Below are 5,986 nucleotides of genomic sequence, written 5' to 3' on the forward strand. Positions count from 1 at the left end.
GCGTCAATAATCGGACCAGTCTCCTTTCTGAGGTGGAAGCATTTCATCATGGCATCATGTAGTAGTGCCATTTTGATGTCCTGATACACTGATTGGCTATTGTTAGACCACTCCCAGATGGCTTGTGCTTTGGGCAGTCCTCAGACTGGTTCTGGCAGGCTTGGCAGTAGTCTGCATTTTGATGTTTTCCACCCTCTCGGGATCCGCACTGATACTGTCTTCTTTGAACACATAACCAAAGACTTGGACATTGTCCTTAAATAATTTAAATTTTGAACGAGTCAGCGCATGTTCTTACAATCTTTGCAGGGTGGCTTTGAACAGTTTTTGTTCTGATATTATTTTGGCAAATACCTGATGCTATCATTGATTGTGAGTATTTTGTTTAGTCCAGATTTTGTTTCATGGAATTGCATTTTGAAATACCTTGGTTGCTGAGGATATTCCAAAGTTGAGCCTTCTGTATCACGAGAGCCCAACATGGATGGAAAAAGTCATAATGTATCTTCTCACTTCATCAAGTAGCAGCTGGTGGCACTCAGAGTTTGAGTCCCGCTCAGGGCGGGACTGGGAACACAAAGCAGCCCTGGCAATTTTGTTGGACAAGCCCCTGGGGAAGCACTGCCCGCCCCGGGAGGCTGGTAATGCTTGCTTGCTGCTTTTGTTACTGGGGGAGGATATTCCAGCGGCGGGCACACCACCGGCCCGCCTTGCCCGCTCCGTCGGGGAGGTGGAGCATGAGCGTGCGTGGTAGGACCCGAAAGATGGCGAACTATGCCTGGGCAGAGCGAAGCCAGAGGAAACTCTGGTGGAGGTCCGTAGCGGTTCTGACATGCAAATCGGTCGTCCGACCTGGGTGTAGGGGCGAAAGACTAATTGAACCATCTAGTAGCTGGTTCCCTCCAAAGTTTCCCTCAGGATAGCTGGCGCTCGGAGCCCCCAGTTTTATCTGGTAAAGCGAATGATTAGAGGTCTTGGGGCCGAAACGATCTTAACCTATTCTCAAACTTTAAATGGGTAAGAAGCCCGGCTCGCTGGCGTGGAGCCGGCCATGGAATGCGAGTACCTCGTGGGCCACTTTTGGTAAGCAGAACTGGCGCTGCAGGATGAACCGAACACCGGGTTAAGGCGCCCGATGCCGACGCTCATCAGACCCCAGAAAAGGTGTTGGTTGGTATAGACGGGAGGACGGTGGACATGGAATTCGGAATCCACTAAGGAGTGTGTAACAACTCACCTGCCGAATCAACTAGCCCTGAAAATGGATGGCGTTGGAGCGTCGGGCCCATACCCCGCCATCGCCAGCACCGGGGCAAAGCCGTGACGAGTAGTAGGGCTGCTGCGGTGAGCACAGAAGCCTGGGGCGAGGGCCCGGGTGGAGTCGCCTCATGTGCAGATCTTGGTGTAAGTAGCAATTATACAAACAAGAACTTTGAAGGTCGAAGTGGAGAAGGGTTCCATGTGAACAGCAGTTGAACATGGGTCAGTCGGTCCTAAGAGATGGGCAAGCGTCGTTCGTGTCAGGCTCCACCGTTCGATCCTCAGGATGGTGCAGATGTAGTTTAAGAAGCCCACCTCTAGATCGCCACAAATCTGGCTCGTGAACCAACACAGACTTAGAGGAAATCAAGCGAGGGGCGCGGGGAGGGAAGGGGACAGCGGGGAGGGAGATCTTGTGGGAGACAAAAGAATGAAACAACCGTAAATAACACTCTATAATATACAGGATAAACAATGACAGTGTTATCTCGATTAAATACTTCCCCTCACCTGTAAAGCAAAATACATTGTACTGTCACCATAGAAGAGAGAAGAGGGCAGTATAAGGCCGCTACACACTCTATAAATGCAACACAAGAAACAAGGAACACAATATTACCCTCTGGTATTCTGTACATATATCACACTTCAGATATATCATAAGGAGAGTATGCATACCATAACCATTGTGGTGCGAGGCTTAACCTTTATCTCTCCAGGAGTACTGACCCCCCCACTCTCTCCTGTAATATTGAAACAAAAGGAAATGTTGAAGTCTTGTATTCTAAGACCAAAAGTTCAATACGAAGAAATGAGTTCATAAACAAGAGCACATCCAGTGGTAAATCACATAGATAAGTAACAGCTATTGTGGGATGACCCAGTTCGCAAAGTATAGCAACCAGTAGTTGTGGCTTTATCCCAGTGTGAGCAATCTCACTGTAAAGCCTCCGTAGCAAATACTTCTTTGCTAGAAACCCCTTGATCCGTTTCTCTGCATGAGACCGAGTTGTGGGTCTCACCCACTAGAGGAACAGATTCTCGAACAGAGTCCCAGACCCGGGTCACTTCTGCCTGAGACCGTTGGAACTTCACGGTCTCCTCCAACAGAGGATATGGTCTGGACTCGAAAATAGTCTCTGAAACAAGGCACCGCTCTCGGAGCCCTCCGAGCGGTCAAAGGAAACACAGAGTCTTTGCACCCGGTGGGAAGCGATCATAGGGTTGGTGCAGGTGCACCCTTACCGCCTCTCTGTGATTCTCTGCAAGAGCCGCTGGCCTGAATACGCCAACAACACAGGTCTCCTACGAATAATCGGCACTCTCCTCCTCGGTCGCCGCCATGATATTGCGGCCGCGGAGATGACGTCACTCACGTATTGCGTGCCCCGCAAGGAGCCTGAGTACTGTAGTTCTGCTTGCTCCCGTACTCCGCTGGCAGACAGTGATTGCCGGTACCGAAGCATGACAGTTCGGAAGGGAAGAGCGATGGCCTCCGTTGCCCTCGGCCGATCGAAATGGAGTCGGGTTCAGATCCCCGAACCCGTGGCAGAGACGGGCGCCCTCGCGGCGTCCAGTGCGGTAATGCAAACGATCCCGGAGAAGCCGGCGGGAGCCTCGGGGAGAGTTCTCTTTTCTTTGTGAAGGGCAGGGCCCCCTGGAATGGGTCCGCCCTGGGAGAAGGGCCCGAGCCTTGGAAAGCGATGCGGTTCCGACGGCGTCCGGTGAGCTCTCGCTGGTCCTTGAAAATCCGGGGGAGAGGGTTTAAATCTCGCGCCGGGCCATACCCATATCCGCAGCAGGTCAACAAAGGTGAACAGCCTCTGGCATGTTGGAACAATGTAGGTAAGGGAAGTCGGCAAGTCAGATCCGTAACTTCGGGATAAGTATTGGCTCTAAGGGTTGGGTCGGGCGCGAAGCAGGGCTGGGCGCATGCCACGGCTGGACGAGGCGCTTCCCTCCGGGACGGCGGCGACTCTGGACGCGAGCCGGGCCCTTCCTGTGGATTACCCCAGCTGCAGTGGTAGCCTCTCTCTGTGCCCCCTCCCCGGGGGCACGGGGCCGGCGTTCTGCCACGGCCGGCGCCTAGCAGCTGACTTAGAACTGGTGCGGACCAGGGGAATCTGGCTGTTTAATTAAAACAAAGCATCGCGAAGGCCCCAGGCGGGTGTTGATGCGATGTGATTTCTGCCCAGTGCTCTGAATGTTAAAGTGAAGAAATTCAATGAAGCGCGGGTAAACAGCGGGACTCTCTTAACCTATTCTCAGTTGTAGTGGCCTTTACCTCCCAGTGGTCCCACCGGTAACTGCCTCTGTAGTGCTAGACTCTGCGTAGAGAAGTTTATAGAGACAGGCCAAACAAGGTTCTACTATGGCAGCGAGCATGATAGTGAGAAATGGAGAAGCAAACAAACCCAATTCCAGATGGGGTACTTCCTGGAGAATAAAAATCCTGTTAAGATGGCGTAAGGAGGTGCTGTCTTTTCCAGAAATCATTAACCTCCTCACCGAATTTGACAAACCGGCACAAGCATCAAACAATGCAACCAGCAACAATGATTCAGATCACGATATAGGCCCTATTTCACCCTCCGTAGCAGAAGAAGACACAACAGTAGACCTCAGCAAATCCATTGAGTTTATGGCCTCCTCAGCCAAGAATGACATTGGTACAACAAACTTTGAAAATCTTCCCGATGTGTACGAGGTCAGCAAAGATGTAATAACAAAGAAAAGTGACTACACAAAAAAGTCACTTATTGGAAATACCCAAACGAAAAGTATAAATGTGACTTGTGAGGAGACATATTGGGAACTTTTAAATAATTGAGAAAACATGTCTCCAACAAGCACAAAGGCTTCTATCTTAAAACGTTTTGCTCAAAATGTGACAAAGAAGCCGAATACCACAATATTGCATGAAATTATGCCAAATGTAAAGGAAGACCTCAAAAAGGAGAGCTGCCATTCCTGTGCAGCTTCTGTGACCTCAGATTTGGAACAAAGGTTGGTGTTTCACAACATACTCGGCATGCGCATCCAAGAGCGCAAAATGAGGCTTGATTAGCAGCTCTAGCAAGCAGCAAACCATCAAAATTATGGTCACAGGAAGAAATACTGTTATTAGCAGAATTGGAAAAAGTGTATGAAAACAAGAGAAATATTAATGCGCTGATGGTTCCACATTTTGACAGTTAAAAACAGAAAACAAATTGCAGAAAAAAGAAGAGATAGAAGAGATAAGAGCAAAAAAATCGGCAAAAGATGTACTGCAAGCATCAAATGTTTCTAAAAATTACTCTTGCGATGAACCAGAGGTTACAGTTGAAGTAACAACAGAAAAGCGCAGAGACTTTATCAACCGCAAACGTGCGCAAAAAATCAAGAACTTTGATGAGCTGGAAGATAGAATCACAGAAATCGAGAAGTACACCCAGACACCCATAAGTGACCAGGAGTAACAATCCAGCAGTTACTCCGCCCATTTAACAATCTTTGAACCCCCCGCAGTAAGCCCATCCTTGGTTACACCACCTGTAAGTGACTTCACCTGTAAGTCCAAGTGATATCATATGTACATCTAGGGCCGGACTGGGAACCCAAAGCAGCCCTGGCAATTTTGAGGACCCGCCCCTCCCCCCCAGGGCGGGGGAAGGGGGGTTGCAAGTGTAAAGCACTGCTGCTTTTGTTATGGGGGCGATATAGCTGCACCGTTGCAAATACGGCCCTAGAAACAAAAAAAGGCTCCCACTGCCAGGGGCATAACACAGGCCGCCGCAGCCTCCGCCGCAGCCTCCGCGGCGCAGGGGGGCCCTGAGCGTCAGGGGGCTCCCTCAGCACAGTACTCAAGACTGAGAGCTCCAGATTAAATCAGGAGTATGGGCCCCTCCCTGTACCTTGCAGGGGTCCCCCTCAACTTTCGTTACGCCACTGCCCACTGCTGCAAAACTGGCCCCCGCCCTTGCAGCCTCCCAGGAAAATGCCCATTGCCTGCTACGGCTAGTCTGGCCCTGTGAATATCCATGACTAGCACTCAATAGCAGTAAACCCAACCCAATTTTGACTCTAGATCCACAAGTGACACCCAACCTCTGAATAGACTCCACCCTGAATGTCACTCCAGACCATTCCCAATCAATCAATCATAAAATTTGTATAGCGCGCTACTCACCCGTAAGGGTCTCAAGGCGCTGGGGGGAGGGGGGGGTTGCTACTGCTCGAACAGCCAGGTCTTGAGTAATTTCCTGAAGGAGAGGTGGTCCTGGGTCAGCCGTAGGTGAGTGGGGAGGGAATTCCATGTCTTGGCTGCCAGGTAGGAGAAGGATCTTCTTCCGACGGTGGATTTCCGAATTCTTGGGACGGAGGTGAGGGCGAGGCTGGCGGATCGGAGCTGGCGGCTGGGTGTGTAGAAGGTGAAGCGGCTGTTGAGGTACTTCGGGCCCAAGTCATGGAGAGCATTGTGTGCGTGGGTGAGGATTCTGAACGTGATCCTCTTGTTGACGGGGAGCCAGTGCAGGTCTTTCAGGTGGGCGGAGATGTGGCTGCGGCGCGGGATGTCCAGGATGAGTCGTTCTGGATGCGCTGGAGTCTTATCTGGAGTTTGGCTGTGGTTCCCGCATAGAGGGTGTTTCCCTACTCCAGATGGCTGGTGACGAGGGCCTGGGTGACCGTCTTCCAGGTTTCGGTGGGGATCCATCGGAAGATCTTTCGGAGCATGCGCAGGGTG

The 5,986-nt window shown here is 51.0% G+C and overlaps 1 pseudogene; it reads left to right on the forward strand.

The window, feature by feature from the left end:
* Positions 1-575: 575 nt before the first annotated feature.
* On the forward strand, positions 576-3,089 carry LOC144778526 (28S ribosomal RNA; annotated as a pseudogene).
* Positions 3,090-5,986: the final 2,897 nt, after the last annotated feature.

This window comes from Lissotriton helveticus, chromosome 1_1, assembly GCF_964261635.1.
Source record: "Lissotriton helveticus chromosome 1_1, aLisHel1.1, whole genome shotgun sequence".
Taxonomy (NCBI): Eukaryota; Metazoa; Chordata; class Amphibia; order Caudata; family Salamandridae; genus Lissotriton; species Lissotriton helveticus.